Here is a 21,247-nt window from a genome sequence, read left to right on the forward strand (position 1 = left end):
CATTTGTCTAGTGTTCTCGCTTCTACATGGATTACTAATAAGACGGGACCTACATAATGTTACGAACTAATGATTGGGACTGCGACGTCTCACGAAATGGGGACGCGAGAAATGTTATGCTGGAGTTTGAAAGTCATTTAGGTTTAACAACAACACGATTAAAGGAAAGTGCAGGTATACAAAGGTTTAAAATAGCACAAACAGTCTGAAATCTAAACCTTTAGTTAAATTACCTGCAACGTTTAACATAAAAACAGTAAATCCAGAATTTTCGAAGTCAATTTTGTCAAAGTAAAACAGCAAACAATGTGGATGACACCACAAAGCCGCCGATGATTAGTTTACAAATTCTTGTCCATTAAAAATATCCTGAGTATGTTCCTATCACGGGAGCTCGCAGCGAAACTTGTCTAATAAAAGTTGTGGACACAACTGTTTGACGCGGTTAACCCTGTCGTACGCTCGTGTAAACTGCCCGCGTCTCCACACTCACTTAATGAGCTTAATCTTTCTAGGAACTAGTTCAAACTAGTTAAGTGGCTTACTTTTTCATTCCCACTGCTCTACATTCATTGGTTTCATTTCTAAGGTTTTATTCAAGTATTAATTTCAATAAATTTTCCTTAAATTACTTTTTAATTAAAAACGTAGTTTAGTGTTAAATGAAACGTGAGAAAGAAAATAAATTACACGAAAAAGTAATCATTCAATTTAAGCTCAACATTTATTTCGAAGACTTGAAATATATTTTCAATTCTCTGAAAGGTTTTATTCTGAGTACAAATATAAATTCTTTCGAGGGCAATAGCAATAGGTACTGTAAATAAACAGTCGAAGTACATCGATAGCATCTGGTTTTCGCACGTGTCTCTGAATAAAAAGGAAACGACTAATCGAGCGGAGGACGCTCAGGAAAACAAAACACTGCCTCCTGGCGATGGCGCATTCACTGAGAAAAATAAACTGCGGCCCCAAGACACTCCCAAAGACTTACCGTTCGTGCAAATGAAGTGGAGACTGTGTGAAAATGTTTACTTACAGGACTGAATAGGAAACGCGACGATAATTTAATATTTCGTCGAACTCTCAAGAAATCGGGTGACAGTCGTTTCATGGTTCAGTTGCTACTCAAGCCAACTTTGTATTCATGTTTTCTTCGAGATTTTTGTAGAAATCAAACTACGTATTTGGTTATTATTAAGAATTTATGATTGTTAATTTCTCGTAAGCAAAACTTGTCTCTCTGCTTTGGGAGCTCTTATATCCATAGACAACAGACTTATTTATTTGTTGTCTATGCAGACTATAGCCAATCATGTTTCCAGAAAGGAAATCATATGTTGAGAATATGTTGACGTTATTATTGTATCAATTCCAGACGATCGTTTGTGCTGTTGCGATATACGTTAAGTACTAGGCGAAATTGTGCGTTTGACGTTTATAGACATAGACTAAGGATGAGGAGCATTTCGAATGTTCGTGAGCCTAACATGGACTTCCTGACCCAGATTTAAATTGAAGGTTATAGAGTGAATAAAAGGTTTTACTGGGTTAGTTAAACCTTTGTCACATATTGATAGTGTACCTTTCATTATAAATTAAACTACATATTAAAAATAACTTACCATCATAAACAAAATACGATCAAATCAAAAACAAAGAACCCAATTTACACAAACACTTCTACAGCGGTTGTAACTTTCATTAAAGTTCCAACGAACGTCATTAACAATGGTTTACAGAAGGAAGACAGTTCTTTGCGTAAGACAAATTGCGCTAACGTATGGGCTGTCAGCACATAGTAAGGGATTGTAGTGATAGTATCGTACAAGTGAGGCTTAGAGTGACTGATGTGCCCGGCCCAATGCCGACAGCTCCGGTAATACTGGCGTTGTCTTCAAATGCTACCGTTATTATTATTGGATTTATAACCGGATTTGGTTTAGGTTGAAATATTAGTTTTTTGGCTAACGAAGCTCTGAGCACTGAGCACACAGAATCTCTTATGGTCTTCCTACAAAATAATAAACAGGCGCTTGTCATTTGTTTAAAGAAAAACTCTCCATTTAACATTTTCTAAAACATGTGAGGAAAGTCTGGTACTCTACTTAATAGTGCAAAATTATCACTGAATGTAAACGCAGAAACGTACCTATACTTACTTTGCGAAAGTTAATTTAAAATTACAAGTTTTGTTTTTCAATGATACTTTGTCTCCAGCTCGACGTTTTAAATTACAGATTTTCACCCAATTCCGTCCATGAACTGCATAGCACCCTGCTCGAATATTGAAGCCAAAGCGAACCCGGATTATGCTGATACGAAGCATGTTCGTCACCACACGCTTTCAAGATGTTAATCGTTCTCCTTTCAAACATACGACGCAGACAAATTTAATTAAACAGGCTTTTACACTATACCACGTTCCATTATTAATTAGTCTTGACGCGGAATAGGTAAGCAGGTATTATCTAAGTTTATGTAGCTACGGATACTCGTGTGTTCGCGGCACGTAAACTATAGAACGTTGAATTAAATAGGTCGTATTGACCCCTTTCGTGTGCATACGGGTTAAAATTATTGTGTTCGGGCGAGAGAACCATTTGAACATAGTTATCCGAATTGGATTAGTGGCATCAATTGAATTTAAGGTGAGTAACATTTCGAACGAGATTCGGGTTCAATGTAACAGAATTAGTAGATGGTACGGCTTTTCATGTGAAATTATATGTGACACAAAAATAGTAAATAGACATCATCACAATTTGCGAGAATTTGGGGCAATCAGCATCGGTTAGAAAATTACAGGTTCTCGAAAGTTATTTTTATATATATTATTTTCGGGTTATTAGAATAACCCGAAACACAGAGAGATAAGCGTGCTACCAATATTTCACTAGAAAGATAATTGAAGAATTTAATAATATTTTCCTTGTCCATAGAAAATGCTTGGGGATAAAACGATGACAATGTCACCGTCATACCGCACATGACAGACAGGCAGACAGCTGAAACATCTGCCGATAATTGAAATGTCAGACGCGAGACGTCAAGTGCGCTTACAAGTGCTGATGGTGCATGACAAACGAACAGCTTAGCCGTAATATTCACTTTAATTAATTACCTAGGTACCAAAAAAGCATTTTTGAAAATACTTATTCGGAGAACGAAATGTAACCCAATAGAATAGTATTTGGGTGTGACAACATTTTTGTGAGTGAAATTGTAAAGTAAAATGTACTCAATCGACTTAATGACACGAATACCTTTTAAAAAATTAAAGTATAAGCCCTCATAAATCTGTATAATAACTAAAACAAAAGCCATTATCTTTATTTTGCCAGCTCTCTATCCACGTAAAAAACGCGGAGCTAAAATTTCAAGGCCCATTTAGCAGATCCGTGCTCTGGACAGAGATTAACGTGCTTTCTGTTTCATTAATAAATCCCCAGTTTATCAAATCCAGGAGCGAGAAGCTTCTGCCCGTGATAGCCTTCGAAAAATCAATAGCTGAGAGTTACTATCAAAACTTTTACCGCGTAACGGTATATTGTAAACGGTTGTTAGTTTAATTAAATTCTATTGGAAAACACTTCATTGTTCTCTCATCGAGGTAAATAAATCTAGCGGAATGGTTCGTATGAATTCGCTGAATGCTTTGGGTGGGATTCCCGATACTCTTACTGCACCAGTGCACTTAATACAAACCAGATAAAAAACAACATTTATTGCTACAAAAAGAAAGCTTTGCGGTGATATTAAGGTAGATCTTGTTAAAAGTTTCGGTAGAGTATTTTATTGGGCGTGATTTCATCAGATTGTCTTTGCGGTCACTGAACATAATTGCAATTAAATGCGACATAATTTATTTTTGGAGCTGGTATCCCCAGCGGCGTCGTTTGTGGATTACTTGTGGCTGCGCGATCAGCCTGCTGTGAACGCCAACTTTACGACTAGCGATAGACTTTTATCGCGAAACTTTCTCTTGTAAAGTAAACGCGGGGTGCGGGTACTAGCCCATCGCCCTGTGTAAAGGACTAATGCATCGCAAAAGCCTTTTCAGCCTTGTTTTGTTTGATTAAATGTCATGTTATCAATTGACTTATTTTGTCTCTTTTATAACTTTCACAATAATATCGTCTTATACTTAATTTATAATTTTCCACAACTTTATCGTGTCGTAAATGAGTTTATGAAAGACAATCGAAGTTTATCAGAAAAATAAAAGGCCTGAAGGGTCTGTGGCTCTGACATAAACGTCAATATTGTCAATTAGAACGACGCAAAGTCCCAAAAGTTAATTCAGTATTTATCAATTTCGACCGACAAGGGGTTCATTCCGTTCGAATCAAATTCGTCACGTATTTTATTGATTGGTTACGTTTTAATATGCCAGAACAAATACCTCCTCCATCAAATAAATCATAAACGTACCTACATGTGGGTGAAATAAAAATCAAATATTTCTCAAAGTAACACGCATATGCCTTTTATTCCGTAGAAAGTAAAAACACTTGATTCATACGCCGTTAAAGGAATTTATACGGGTTTACGTACCCATACATAGGTAATGCCACACGATATATACGGAAATATTTAAGGAAAACGGAGTAAAAACGATTTCTTTGTTCGACCTGATTCGTTTGTCTTTTGAGTTTTCGCCAGCTAGGAAGGGTATCCCTTGATCATTAAGTACGCTTGTTAGGTGCCGTTTTCTGGAAATTCTTTTGATAAAATCTTTTGAAACAATAATGCGAGCTTAATTACGTAATTACCTATTTCTTGTGGCTTCTGCTTACTAATGACATAAAAGTAGATACAGTTAATTTTTCAGTTTCAATACATTTGAAATGAATATTAATATTGTGCCAAGTTTCCATTACTTATAAAATGAACCCTCTATATAATTTACGTACTCCTAATTGAAATCGGTACGGTATAAATTCAAAATAATTTTTCATTCGAAGAAACCGTTTCATGACTGTATAAAATTTTCTCCACTTAAAATTGGTATGTAAAACGATACTCGCTGAATCTTCATATTAAAGCAATATTTTTCATGAAAGTGCAAAATAAACGCTAGATCGTCTACACTCGGGGATTGCTTTCCAAATGGTTCCAAGAATATCTATTTCACTTGAAACTTCATTAAATATTAACGTCATGTATTCAGGATCTGGGGAACAGACAGGTGTTTCTAAATGTCACTCGTGTGGTGAAGCGAATGAATAATTAACTGTTCATACTTTCTTTCTTTCGCGTTGAAATTCAGTGATAAAATATTTGTAAGCTCACAGATGTTCCGATTCCGAAAATGTGGGGAAGCAATAAAGAAACTATTTCACTTCCATTCCGGTATACTCGTAAAGACTTCATCAGATGATTGCGAAAAACTGGGAGAAAAACTTTTTGGTGAACACAAAAATGTTGGTACACGAGAAAATAAAATATCACTCATGTATGGATACGTACAGTCTATATGCCTGGAAAGGTATTAGATATCTTACTTAAAATTCAATAACGTATGAATATAATGTCGACGCGTCGTACTTTTATACGGCGGATCATTTCAGATCAATTTATTCTTCCATCAGTTACAGTCATGGACACATAATTAAAGACACTGTTGGAATCTTAAATTGCTGCCGCATTTCATCTGTATTTCTTTTTTCTGATTGCTACTGGAACTTTATTTTCTATTTTAAAATATTTAAGAGGGCATTGTGAAATATTAAAACTAAAGACTATCTTCAGGGATCCTTCGCGACAAGTTTTTTTTCGCTTTATCCGAATCTCGAGCGGTATGAAACATAACGTGGCCTGGCCATATAATTAAAGACACTCCATTTGCTCAGAGGAAGAAATGCAAATTATTAATGTTATTGATGGTACTTTTCTATAACAACATTCCCTACACTGTAACTAAGCATACTAATGAGTACTAATTATGGTACTAATATTTGGTTTATTTCCTTTTACCTCAATGACAGCACGACATCCCTAAGCGTGCAAGCGGTCAGTTTTGTTTTAAGTCGCTACGGGAATTTTCTTCCATACTTTATAAAAATCTGAGTAAAATTGATCAATGTTTCATGTATGACTTATCGCCATTGTGTTTTCTGGCCGATCACCAGTTTTTAATCTATTAAATTTGCGATGGGCCAAACCAAAACCGTCATAAGTTCCTAAGTCCTTTTTACTACTCTTACAGTGTTTTTCAGAACTTTTCTAATTTGGAAAGCGCTAAGGACCGGTAAATTATGCTTAGCATATAACAAAATGCTATTTCTAAAATATTATAGTACTTGAATTCGCCTATTTTTAATAATATCTTTCTAAAAGATCTTCCCCCACACTATTACTTTTTCGGCTCCTATGTTTGAGAACTTTCTTAGTGCATTTTGGTTCCATCTCATGTTTTGGAGGCGACTAATTTCGATAAATTATTTTAGAATTATTCGTATCCCCTTGTTTAATGAGAAAAAAAATACATTTTTGAACACTTGTTAACTGCACCTTTCACATTTGATAGAAATAGCCAACTACAGTATGGACACGCGGTGCTTTTCCAAAAGTAACATCTTCCGATACCCATGCCTAACAGCTTTTCCCGACCCGGTTGTAGTCTAAAAGTTCTGCAGACACAATTGTCGTCCTTTTAGCATCAGATGACTCCCAAAAAAACCAGTACCGAATCATGTAAATGGTTTATTATTTGCCTATAGCACCGCCTTAAAGTCTGTTTGCGGACAAGTTTTCCTTGGGGTCGGTTTTGAGTTGTTCTCAAACCATGCCTTTATTACCTAATTCGAGTTTTCATAAGTATTTTACTCACTTCTAAAAAAAAGGATGGCAACTATTTGTATCTTTCGTTTTTTTTTCTTAACTGGGCTTTAACTGTCTTTAATTAGCTGACCAGCCAAGTATCAGCTACAAAAGTTAGTGTTCATTTCCCATAGAGCTTTATATCTAAAGTATTAAAGAAAGAAAATATTTTTCGTCCTTAATTTAAAAAACACAATGTAATGTTTGTTTTAATAATTATTATACTACAGTTTATACCGTGCTTAAGCTCATGTCAGTACCATAACTATTTATTTCACTTCGAGTCGGGGGGTGTCTTTAATTATGTGTCCATGACTGTATGTAGACAAGTAAGTCTATACAGAAGGATATGAGACTTTGTTATACGAGCGAGTTAATAATGAAATCATCCACGTTCATCATTTTTCTACGTATGTATCTATGATTATCTAGGATAATAATTTTGTAAATTACTTTGATTGACGTAAACATAATTTGAAATCATTTATTCATTAATACGAGTACCATTTACCACACTCATGTGTTATTATTTTTAATCAGAATACAATTATAATCACAGTTACCTATCTGCTTCTATAAAAAAAACTTATGAACAATAACTTTATGTCTCAAAGAGAGTATACGATAAGCTGTGACGATAAGGATATCAGATTTTCCTTTATCATAAATTTAATGAAACTTCCATTTCGAGATTCCAATATAGTCGTACATATATTAAATACTTTCATTAGATTCATAATCAGAGCCAGGCGTCGGGTCAAAGTGATATTAAGTAATAAATTCGTTGTGGGGAGCGCTCTAAACGCTTTCGAATTACCGAGTGGCGTAATGGGCAAACTTAATATTCAAGAAGGGATCAAAACGAACCGGAATCTATGCGGGCACGCGCCGCGCAAACGTTTTATGTTCCGACCAATAATTGTATATTAATATCCGATATTTTAGTCCATGAAAGAATTACAAAATATTGAAAGCGTGGATTTATTGTATGTTTTTACACCGGGGATAACCGAAAACATTTGTTTTTTTACAACCATAATTCAAATAACCACCGAAAAACAGGAAGGGTAACATTGGAGAGCTCCTAATGAATATTTGATATTTATTTGTTCGCCTGTCTGCATTCCCACACCGTGAATATTGAAACAAACATAAAACATATTCTGTCAATGAACGCTCCACAGTCAAATATAATGTAGCAATAATTTGACGCATTTTCATTTTACGTCTCCTTGTTGAAATGCAAATAAGATAAACGCAAGCGGATGAAAAAAATTACAATAACTTCTGATAATGGAAGCTATATTTTATTACGCGTTCAAAAGGCGACACATAATAATTTACTGAGCTCACTTCCGTCGCTTGTAACCTCAAGAAATATACGCTCTTATTATTAAGTTTCATTACGAAATATGACCTGCTATCAGGCTGAAATAGATAATAGAAATTATAAATTAAACGGTCATTACAAAGCTTTTATCGCAACACTGAGCATCATTAGGGACATTGTAAACAAATCCCCTTACAAAGTTTGGATAAACGAGATGAAAGGGTACTCCCGCAATTAACATTTAAATATTTTCACAAGAGGTAAGTGAAATTAAATTCATGAAATCTGTACCTCCGTAGAAGCTCCACGCTGGAATACGCTACGTTAATTCTGTGTATACTTTGCATACAAAGTAGGTTGTGATTAAATGACGTTGTTTACAAATATGCTACTTACGTTCAGGTCTACGACCTAATCAATAAAAGGCCGCTGGCAAGCAATCAAAACACAATAGTTGGAGCGTGTTCCGAGCCGCTGCTACGCGCTACGAGTCGCTACGACCATCAAACGATATCCCCATTGCATTCCTTTTGTTATCCGCCTATGAGAACCATTCTCTCCAATCCTCCGCATTTTGCATTATTTTTCTTTTTCCACTAACGAATCGAATGTTTCATTCGTATATCAATGTCGATGCCGAAGCGCAATCGGAGTTTGTTCGAGACTTTGGGATACCTTTTTTGATTGCTGATTTATTTTTCATTTTGTTTCCACGTCTAGACAGAAAATTTCTTTTTTACTAATTAAGTCATTCCCGTTGTCTAATAATTTTATGAAACATCTTCTTTCAACGTTAAACTAAAATGATGAGCTGACAGTAAATTAAGCGATAGCGAAATTTATTGGACAGGGGTCCCGCAGTTTATAATTGAATGTCGATCATCGCGGTAACCTTTGACATCCGATGATGCCACAATGTGGTAAACATGCAATACATGATAAATCCACACAGAACATTTCACTTTAATAACATGCATACCCACATAAATTGAAACTTCCATTAATATTTGTTTTTGGAAAATAGCTTTTTCATTCAAACAACAACGATTTTTTTCGCCGGACTTTTACAAGTACATTTTCATTTGTTCACCAGACTGTGTGTGCCAACAAAAATATAAAGTCATTTTATATGCTGAGTGGTAATTATGTTATGGCAGCATTCTTTGTGAGTAAAGTCCAGCCATGTGTCCAGTGCCCAATAGCACTTATTTACCAGTAAAAATGAATGGAAAATTGTAGTACAATATTTTTGGCAACATGCCGTATACGCTTATTCAATTACGCACCGAAATAAGTTTAACGGCAGCGCAGGCTGGGTTTATAATCCAACGTTTACGCAAACCCTTTGCGAGTTCACAATATTAATGTCAATTATTAATTATAACGCAAACAATTATCCTGCTCCTTAATTTGGCGACCGCGAGTCGGCGCCGGGCTCGAATTATTGCGCTAAATACGCAGCCCAATTTATCTAGAATCTCGTCAGTTTGAAATTTAAATTAAAATGTAAATGTTGGGAGGGCGAGTCCTCTCTAATTGCGAGCCGAGTCCGTCCGTTGTCAAACTTGTCCGTGAGGTTTAATACAGGACTCGCATGTTTCACCTATCGATATATTCAATCAACGTATAGACAGGTAGTTTGGGGACTTAAATAACCACAGGATTGTTCTGTCGCTACATTCGACGGGATTAAATTAATCCTGTTCGAACCTTATCATCCCAGATTAGTTTCATTAAGTTGATTAGTTACTAATTAATTTAATTACTTGTTTTCATGAACATAGTTACATTTAGTTTCAAGTAAACACTCGTACTAATACGAACTGAACTTTCAAAATCCTTACATAAGAGGTTATTACAGCAGATAGAGGGTTTCTTAATTGAGGCTTCCAACTAGATAGTTGTGGCAATTTACAGTTCCGTCTGATACACTTTTCAAGTTAAAATTCCCTGTCAACTGTGGCGGGTGAAGCAATCCGAGCGCTAAATCAGTTTAATTGCTTCGGAATCTCGGAATCTTTGTTGGTGTGCACAGAAGTGCTATATCTGCGGATAAGTTACTGTTTTCATTTCGTTCATAAGTCGTTTTCCTTTAATTACCTATTAAGAGTTTTGAACTTTAAGACTTTCAGCAATAGTAATTACCATTTTAAGATTTTTAATAATTTAACTTGTTGGTTAGTTCAGCTAAAAATGTGAGTGGTTTTAATGAATTTTAAAATTAATTGAATGAAGGAAATCGAGCAATTTTTTTAATTGAAGTGTTATATTATTACAATAAAATCCATAAACTTCAAATGCTTCGATTAATTCAATGTTCAGGCATATTGTCGAGTAGGTAGACTCTTCAGTAAGATGGAGCCCACGTGAAGCTTGCCCACCATTATTGCCTGTTATAAAAATGTTACTTTTACTTATGAATTTACTGAAAAATGGATCTGGAAAGTTCATCTCTGCTTCCTTAACCTTTTCACAAGGTAGATACTATTCACGTCACCGCTTTCATAGATCAATTTTCATTTGGCTTCTCAAAATACCAATACGCAATAAGCGTCATGATTTATATCAAAACATTTTATTTTATTTATTTAATTTTCAGAAAAAATGTTTCTTTACAGAACTAGTGATTGGACTTATGTATATTTACTTTATTTGCTTTTTCCCCATTACTTTATCTAACAGGGTGAACTTAATACGAGTATTATGTATTAGTTGCTGTTATTATGTAGCTACGACTAATAAAATATCATCAAAATATATCCGGGTGTTTTTCGTTGTTGAAAGAGTAACAAACATCCAACCCATGTGATGATTCTTTTATGTTGCATATATATTTATTTTTGTTACCTTTTACTGTATTCTTTGGATACTGTTATTTTAGGATCGGTATTTCAGTGTGTTTTTTGTTCCAAAAAGAAAACATAATTTGATTTAACTAACTCTGGTTTCTTAATTAAAAGACATTTAAATTAAATAACTCGAAAAGTAATAGCTTCTGTAGTTCGTTATAAATAATAATATAATAACAACCCTCGTTAAAGAAACAAACGTAACAAGACAACTTTAATTACCAAATTCGCCAACAACAAATCTCATCAGAAAAGTTTTCCATTTACGTCAATCATAAAAGTTTCCCGCTTCCTAATGGAATTGAAGTAACTACTAATTAATACTTATACTTACTTATTTTAGTCATTCCAAATATCAGAAAAACATTACTATCCATTAACGCTTTCGGAAAACGTTCATAAACTTTATCCGATCACTGCGTGTCTAACAATTGATGTGAGATGACGTCACGTTTTAATGTTTTTGTATTGTAATTGTTCACCCCCGTGTTATTGTTCATCGACCTAGATAAGCGGATCTGACATTGGCGCGGTGGTATCGGAATATTGTTCGTAGTTGGCGGCGCGGCCCGGCGCGTCAGCTCCCGTCGGCGCGCGTGTTTCAACTGCCAGCTTTTCCCCCAAAGCAACACATGATTTTCTGAAACAACCCCCGCGGTAACTCGGTCGAGAGTGCAAAACCTTCACACAGTGACACGAGGGTGAAACATAATAGCAGTTCGTTAGCATAACTCCATGCTCCGACCGACGCAGCATCGCCTGACTTAAGTATAATATTTGCCCTATTAAATGATTTCAACCCTTCAAATTTCATTGTTTATGCTGAATCAGTAATAATTTTGGGTGTCATGCCATTTGGTATTCTAAAACGAGCTCGGGAAATTATTCAGCATGAAGAATTATGTTTATCCTACAAATTAAACTTTAAACTAATCAAATCTGTGAGTTATTGCTCAAAGTATGTTTGTTTTACAAATTGGTTTTCAAGGAATTAAGAACCTTTAAAAAATATTGGATACTTATGTAAGTATTTTCCTACGTTTTCAACAACATAAGATGGAAAATGTAGTGAATATAAAAGAATTACGTAACTTTACTTTCTTTGATTGCATTTCAGAATTAAAGTCATCATATTACACCCCGACTGTCAAAACGCCCTTCTCTTAAGAACTAGGTAAGTATATTCTGGCGTGATTCTCGTTCCCTGCAATTTCCTAACATTCACTGCCATACACTTAACTTACCTAACTACTTACGAAGTTAAGCAGCAAAACTGTACTAAGTTTTAATAGGTTATTCTACATGCAAGCTACATGTTTATTTTTAAACTTTATTCTAGTTGCATCTCATTATACGAGCCCGGGTCGCTTACCGCCACCCTTCGCGTTAAAATACTGACAGACTGTACAAATATTATCATCTAAAATTTACAGTATAATATTGGATTATAACGACTCAGTCGATCGCCAATTTTTAATTACAATAATTTAGTTAGAACATTTTAAATTTGGAAGGACCGTCGTCTGTTTTTTCTTCCGTGCTTAAAACTTTTTGTTGAAACAAAATTATGTGCCATGTCTTTTAAGTTTGCGCGGAAAAGTTTCTTTTGTTTTCTGTTAAGTAGAAACAGGATACTTAAAAATCATATCTTTAAATGTATCTTCAAATGTTTTCACAATAAACTAAGTAATTTGTCTGAACCTTATCAATTACTGTACAACAATTATCAGTACTGATTTTCCTGATACCTACATCATTAGAAAACCCCCACGTCAAGACGCCCACGCGCCGTGATTATACGCGCCGAGAAGGTCATTAGTGATTGACATGACATATCATAGAAAGTATATCTATACTAAAACATGTAATAAAGAGAAAACGTTTTTTTTTATTGTGCCCTAAAAGCTCCGATACTACTGAAACGGTTTGACCTTTCACTATTGAAAAGCTACAGTACTCCCGAGTAACTTTAACTATATTTTAACCAAGTACGGGAAGAAGTTACTCTGGAACGCGGGTTAAACCGGGCAAAACAGCTAGTTCGAAATATAAACGAAATATTATTTTAAGGAGTGAAAAAAAAGGAAATGTATAAAGTTTTCCTTCACTTATATTTCACGCGAGTGGGAAACTAACACGCGACGAATTCAGTTATTTGTTACACCTTATGCTGTATCGAACTTTATGCCGTAACTTTGTAACATGTATTTGATATGTTGAAGGATAACTTTAATAACCCGGAATTTCAGTAAGAAAAGTTTTACAGGTGTGTGTGAGTGTCGGTGTAGTATGGATAAACGCCGATTTATTTTTAGAAATAAGATTGAATAAGATTTTTTTGTTAGAAGCCGTACATTTTTTCATTTCTATCTACAATCAAAAAATCTTTACATTTTACAACATGGTTATTCTTGGCTACCATTAAAAACTAAACTGTAAAATCCTGTTCTAAACCTCTTACAGACATAATAGAGCCACTATTCTGTATTTCAAGTTTAAACAAAAGGTTCACTGACCTCTAAAATGTCAAGCTTAAAACGTGCAGATTCGTCAGTTATAGGTGCTTCTTATTAAATTAAACCTAAATTATTTGTTTCAATCTAAGTGAAGTATCTAATAAAGGTTTTCTTTCAAGAATTTCATATTAAATGAGCGTCTGCCCCGAGCAATAGGCCATTTGAATGTAGCTATCTAACTTCGTAACTGCAAATAAGCATAGACTGCAGAATAGTCAGATAAATAAAACCGTTGAACATTTTGCTTATTTCTGTAAAACATCTTGAACTAGTGTAACATTACGTAGCATGCAAACCACGCTCCCTCTACTTACATCGAGACAGACAAACGTATTTTTTTCCAAAGCTGTGACTGCAATTCTGTAACAACGAACACGTAGACATATTTTAAAGTTCAAAGTGTATTCAAATCACGGTGTAGGTGGGACCGCGGCTAAGTAAATAGTATACGTGCTTGGCCCAGTGCCGAATAGGTCAACCGCAAAGGATGCATACCACAACACATAACCTAGGTACATATAAATACGTAATACTGTTAGCCGCTAAATTCCTATCTGTTTTGTATTCCAGTATTGTATTGCTGACGGTGAAGGTTCTATATTCACTTGCACGTTAAAACTTTAAACTATTTCAATTAGGTATTTTGTATGCAGGTAGGTATTATACCAATCTTTACTTTAGAAGTGCCTGTTGTTAAAACTTTTTTTCTTACACGAGCACTTGGCTCGCAGTCAAAATTTTGCGGAACGACTAAAGGGAATTGTAGAAAACTCCGCCTTGTTAGTCGAGTGATCGCGAAAATTATGCCTTAGGGTCCAGGCCTATATTCCCAGATCATGAAAACAATTAATGTTAAAATAATCCTGTACACAACATAAAGTAAAAAAATATATTTGTCACAAAAATAGAAATCAAACAAATTGCTAATAGAATATGTAATTGAGATAAAAATGGATCAATTTATTTTCAGCACGAACTTTATTCTAGGGCATAAAACGATCTAAAAAGAGGCAGGCCCCTCGTAGACCTACTACATTTTTAATCCCTGTCCAAAAGCGACTGAAAGTTCGACCGTCTAAGCTTTCAGATGATTGAACTTAGGTACCTACCGTCGTAGTTACCTATGCATTATTTCTCTGCACTTTACGTTGACTTTTTTCAATTCATTTTAATTACATAATTTATGTATTATATGACTTCATGTAGTGCATTATATAATGTGCTGTTAAATTTTTAAATCACCCTCTATAATATAGAATTAAAACCAACATTACTAATCAACTGATTCTGATTTTAGTACATGAAATAACAAAAACACTAGCCAGGTTTGATGCCCATCTTCATTCTGTAGCCGTTGATATAACTTCCAATTGCACTTTCTTTAATTTTAATACCATTACTCCACGTCTATAACGAGGCACCGTACAATTATCTTGAGTGACAACATTCACGACGATCGCAGTCATAAGTACGAACAAGAGTAGCAATATCCCTCAAGTCTCACCCAAGACTTAATCCTGACAATCAAGCCACTTGACCCCGCATCATCATGTCCCTTTATAAGCGCCCTCTGGACATTTATTGTATAATTGTAAGCCAGGCAATTACTTTTTCCTGTCTGGCCTCTTCATGATTATGCCTTGTTATTTCAATGTTGGGTCCATGTTATTCTGCATTCACGGAAATGTGAACACTTTCATTTTGTAAAATATTCAGGGATTTACGTTTACCTAATTGGTAATTGAGATACATCATTTTAATTTAATTAAATTAAAGCGTGTAATATCTACACAGCTACGTAATTTATGCCAAGCATTCTACCCACCTTTTTCTCAGCTGCAGTTACTAGTCTAACTGAATGCAGATCAATATTTACAAGTAAATTGATAATCAGCTTGATGGATCTGTGCAGCTGTTTCTAAGCGGCAAGCTTTGTATATTCTTCCAGACTATTATATATTATGAAAAACTTACCACTTACAAACTTTATTACTTCTGCATGTTAACATAAAGTAACGTCGTATCATAAGAATAGCAATACGAAAGTCGCTAAACGTATCTCATGATCTATTTAGTTCCACGAAAACTTATCCGTGGAGTTAAAGATGAATATCACAAAACTTTGCGCCGAAACTTGGTACGAAGTTGTGAACAAATAGGTACGTATGAACTAACGAGAGCAGTTTGTAAGACTTCCAGTTTCGTGTCGTACGTACCTGGGCAGCCATTTGCATTGCCGTGAAGCTCCTCCTTAACTATAATGCCATTTGTTTCCACCCAACTGTAACGCAGAAATGCATGAGTACCGCATTACATTTTCATTTTAAAATTTTACTCAACTTTTACGTACGCAATGTTCGTCACTTTGATCGATCATGCATAACTAAATGTTATCATCATATATCCTCACGAAACCTATTCAAATATTGACATAAAATATAGACTAATTTATCAGTAATATCTGCTACAGTAAAATATATACGAATATTGAATATTAAATGTTCACTCTAAAGTGAAGCCATTATAATATGTAAATATTTTACTGAAATAATGTTTACTGGCAATATTTTCATCATCAATATTATCAATCCATTACATATTTGAAGTACAAATAACAAATTGAGTCCTATCGCGTTTCATAGAAGGTCTCTCTCATCACTCATATTTGCACACATTTTCCGGAGCACGTTTGAAAAAGAGAAATACAGAATTATTTTCCTCGAAAATAATTTGATTCTCTCAAAAGAAAAGTCATTAGCAAGAATGTTCCGAGGGAGGATACTCAAGTGAGGTTATTAACAAAGACAATAACGGTTCCGAGGCTTAGTATGAAAATAAAGTTTTCAGCGTTGTCGTGGCGTGTCCCGGTTTATTTCAACGAAAGCGTGAGGCGTCGACAACGGAGACGTTCTCTTTTTATAGCGAGACGTTTCATCAAGATTATTTTCTTTTCAAGACGCTCTCGATGTCCCGACACTTCAATGGACGCTATCAATTCTCGAGACGAGAAACCACGACGTCGTAGACTGGAATCGTTCAACGTATACCTATCGTGACAACGATAATTTAATGGAACTCTCCACAATTGGCACGAGAGTCATCTTACCTTCTATTATTTCAACCTGAAAAGACATGCCCATTAGCGCAAATAGCAAATGTTCCTAATTGAATGAAAAGGGTGCAGATAGATCTCCACTTACAATCTACGGGAGAGCCATAAACAATGGAAACTTTAGACAAGTTTGAATGTATTGTGGGTGTGATTTTGTCAACAGGAAAATGGCGGACCCGGCTGTCGCTTTTGGATATTTATGACCACGACTCGACAAATTCTGCATCCTTTTATTTTCAGCGCCGGACTAACTGAACGTGAAGGTAAATACTAGTATAAAACAAACACGCGCCGACGTAGCGCACTTTCAGGATAATGGATTGCACAAATGGAACTGTAATAACGTAATATTAATCATTAACTGTCTATCTATCGCGTTTAATTTGAATAATTGTGTGTTTACGCCACGATGGCGCGGACACATTTTATAAACATCGACAAATATGATATATTGCTCGCGGTGACTCAATTATGGGCTACTGGGAAATACTCTCCACTGTAATTATCATTTTCGCAATTAATAATAGTGATTTAATATAAACATTGTAACGTATTACGCTGTGTTTAAATAAGTGTCGATCTTGAATACACCTTAAGACGCAGAAGTCCGTTATATATTCACTTATTTCTACGAAATGAAACCAATTTCATTCGCCATCACCTTCAAGAGTTTCATGCATTTATAATTTCCTGCTTGCTATGCTCGAGGCTTTTCGATACTGTTCGATCTATTGCAATTCTAATTAAGTGCGTAAAAACCAAAAGGTATTGAAGGGGCATCAGTATTCAGCGGTCGAGTTCGTCTGCCTCAGGTGGAGTCACCCAGTAGTGTGGCAGTCGGGTCTCGTACCCCTATAACACATTTACTCCCTACGTAATTCTATCAACCAGCTTTAGCTAGCCAATATTTTGGCACTTTTGCCGCATAGTAGGGTTGCTCCGGGATTACATTTTTCAGTGGAATTCCTAGTAAATCCCTAGCGAATTAAAGGGGTATTTGAGGCTTTCACAATTTTACAACGTAATTTAATACCCTGAAAATTTTAAAAATATTTATGTAGGATATTCGTCAAATTGAAATCAAAAAGCGTACAATAATTGAATTGTATAATTTTTCAAATATGAATTCTAAAAACTAGGCCAATTAATAAATACGCACGCATACATTTAGGTTTTAATCAATTCTACAATCCCCTTTACCACCTGCATAAAGTATTTAATTAATAATTACCATATCGTTACGCACGTATACATCCACTTATCGCGATATTATTTAATTATTATCCTATTACTGGATACCATTGCAGAATTAAATCTGAGCATTCTATAATTTACGTCCATTCTCATAACTCCAACATAGAAAAAAACAAAAGTCATGAATGTTTAAAATAACATCGTCCATGATGGTAACCGACAGGTAATTGGCCATCAAGTAGGGCACAAGGCACAAGTTTGCATTCCACGGCAGAGGCAACGTTCGAAAACAATCCCACGCTCCAATACACATTGATAAACTTGGTGGCGGCTCGGTCCAATTCCCAAATATAGCAGCCTGGACGACGATGACCAGAATTGTACCCAGCCCACAGTAATCGCTTTTAGTTCGTGCAGTTTCAATACTAACTTCGTGCCTTACGACCACCGTGAACAAACTGATTAATTATGAAATTGTGCACCAATTGTTCTTAAAATTACTTTGCATTATTTTGCAATTTGTGCCTCTAGTTCCACGAACCCGGTCGGTCTTTAGCTGCCTACAAAGAATGACATCTCTAAGAAAGTAAGTCACTCTAATAACCCGCCGGCTCGCTCTACCAGATTTGACCCGGATTACACCAAACCCATAAAAAACAGCCATATAATTTGACACATAGCTATTTCCAACTATATAAATGCCAAAAGTGTGCCCGTTCGTGTAACTGCAAAGCGTTTCATAAGGAACAGTCCCATACAAAGAGCAATTAGATCGTTTGCCGGTAGATTTAGGGCGCAACTCGGCGCAATACATTCCGGGCCGGCGATACTGGGGACTAATGGCTGGAACACACGTGTGCTTTGTGGACCGTTCCACGCTATTTTTAAACACAGACTACTGGAAGAACGAAAACAATGCCATTAACGGGTTTCGGAAGAACAGGTTAAGGGAAGTTTTTGTTTCTGGCAAGGCTACTCGATTACAAGCCGTAAAAAAGTAGGACGAAGCCTCTGTGGGAAAATATTGTTACTTTAATTGAATGCTTTGTAAATACTCTGCACTGTGTTATGAAGTGTAATTTAAATAATAATGAGTCACGTACATTACTGGTACCTTAACTTATGTTAAATGTATCTTAACCGTGTAAGACAAACACAATCATTACATGTATCAGTAGGTGCATTACATATACCTATGAGCAATACGTCAATTAATCTATCAACTCAACCTATCACAGTCCGCTGCTGGAAATTTCTCCCAAGGTGCTTCATAGTGCCTTTCCCTTCGCCAATTCCAGTCAATTTTACCAAGTCATCATTGCTACATCATCTGCTTAGCCTTTTCCCATAGTCATTGCAATACGTAACTTTTTTAAAATCCACATAAATCTCTTAAAATAGCAACGTATAAAATACAGTTACAAATGCACCTGTTACTTATAAACCTAGTCTAGTAGCAATAAATCGTTTATTCGTAATTGAAACTAAATTCCGTCCCTGCCTAATGCCTCTGGCATATAATCCGATATGCATTCAGGTGATACGCTTTAAGCACATAAGTAGATACTTGCATCGCATGATAATTGAAACACAAACGTTAGCTGTTATCGAGATGGGTATTTACGCATACTGCTAATTCTAAACTAGTTGATAGGAAGCTCGATACATTTCTATCGATATTAGGATATTGGTGTCACTTGTCTTCTATTATTTTCGAAGGAAACAAAATAATGAATCAAACAAATTATATATTTTATGTATGAGCAATAACTATATAAGTTATAGAAACGCTTAATCCATCTGCTATTTTCGACATTTCCTATTACGAAATAATAAACAACAGCTGTTTATATAAATTAATCGTATTAAGCACTCATTACATCAACATCGACGAATAAAACCACTGAACTGTTCAACAGTCAGGAATTTAATTTGTGATGCTTTAAATTAAATTCGAAACTAAAATTATCGATATCCTGATGTGCTATAATGGAAACAGCACTGTCTACGCATGCACTAGTACGACAGACGATGTATTGTTAAATAGCAAACAGAATACTTGGACGGACAAAGCAGAGTACTGAGTTTTAATCATTCATTTTCTCTCTCACAATGATGCAGAAACGAATTCTCGCATTCCTACTAAAGAGCAGACTAAAGAGCAAACATTTTTTCATTAACAGCGGGCATTCTGTGTAAACATTTTTTATTCGTTGCGGCACACATGTACAAAGTCAAATCTTAATTACATTTATTACCTTTTGCAAGAGATCTAGGATTTGGTCTGTTTAAATACTAAAGTAACTTTAGGAAAAACCAGTTCAAACTTTAATTAATTGCAATTACAGCTCTAGTTTAAGCTTTCGAATAGTTCTAGCTGAGCGATGAGTTTTGTAACTTAATTTGTATGTTTTAATTAGGATCTAAATTAGAATTTTATGTGTTACGAAACTAAAACAGCGAGGTTGTTAACTGTATATATATGTAAAGGCGAAAATCACAGAAATGACTACTCCCAGAAGACTACGAGGCTCCATATACCATTATCTCCCAGTAAGATTTTTTTAGAAAAGTATACTGCAATAATAAGAACCAAGGTCTCAAAAAAAACGCTTCTTCTTCTTTTGGTGACTCTACTCTACTGTAGGTTACCCGTACAAAACATAGGAAATATAGTGCACATTTGAGAATATAACGTGTTAACTGTAGGAGATTGTAAACTAATAACATTTAACCACATTTAATACAAAATCCGATGTACCATTAGCATGATTAATATTGCATCACATGGCAATGGCAGTCGAATCATTGAAACTAATTTGTATTATCGAGTAACGATCTCGTCCGTGTTCACAAACAACATTACGTGAGCTATGATGGATATATCCATCCCTGTAGGCAATGTATTATTCATATAAGCGTAATAAATCACGTTTGTAGTACCAGTACATCCCCGTAGATTTGCTAATATTCCCATTCCTAACTCTGAAGTCCATTATACGGAATGAGTCGAAGGGTGGTCCCTGCGAAGGTGAGAAACCTCCGTGGTAGGCATGTGTGATTTTAGGCACTTGCCACCCTGTTAATGGAAAAGAAATTTCTTTGATGTGGCGATATCTTCCCCTCCTATTAATATTTATAAGTGGGTACTTTATTTGAGAACATACAATGGGCTGTCTTACACACTATCGGCAGGAGTCCGTCACAAATTTTAATGACCGTAGTGTCATTGACATCGCATATTGGCATTCGTTTAGTAAGATGACTAATATTCTTATTATTAGTTGCTATCGGTAATCTTAAACAGTTCATTTAAAAGCACCAATAAATTACGTACAATATCCATTTACATTCGTAACTTCGTAATGTATTTTTCTACTTGAAAGTGCATTCATACAACATTAGCATGAGAGAATGCTTA

The 21,247-nt window shown here is 35.3% G+C and overlaps 1 protein-coding gene across 5 annotated transcripts in view; it reads right to left on the reverse strand.

Moving 5' to 3' along the window:
- The window catches only part of LOC110376323 (uncharacterized), a 110,321-nt gene extending 98,709 nt beyond the window's left edge, over window positions 1-11,612 (reverse strand). For 3 of the 5 annotated variants that reach the window (XM_049843782.2, XM_049843784.2, XM_049843781.2), the window contains exon 1: window positions 11,339-11,612. The gene's annotated coding sequence lies outside the window, so the exon portion shown is untranslated. The remainder of the gene's footprint in view (window positions 1-11,338) is intronic. The other 2 variants (XM_021334766.3, XM_049843783.2) reach the window with 1 other exon arrangement.
- Between the last annotated feature and the right edge of the window lie 9,635 nt (window positions 11,613-21,247).

This window comes from Helicoverpa armigera, chromosome 2 (genome assembly GCF_030705265.1).
Source record: "Helicoverpa armigera isolate CAAS_96S chromosome 2, ASM3070526v1, whole genome shotgun sequence".
Lineage (NCBI taxonomy): Eukaryota > Metazoa > Arthropoda > Insecta > Lepidoptera > Noctuidae > Helicoverpa > Helicoverpa armigera.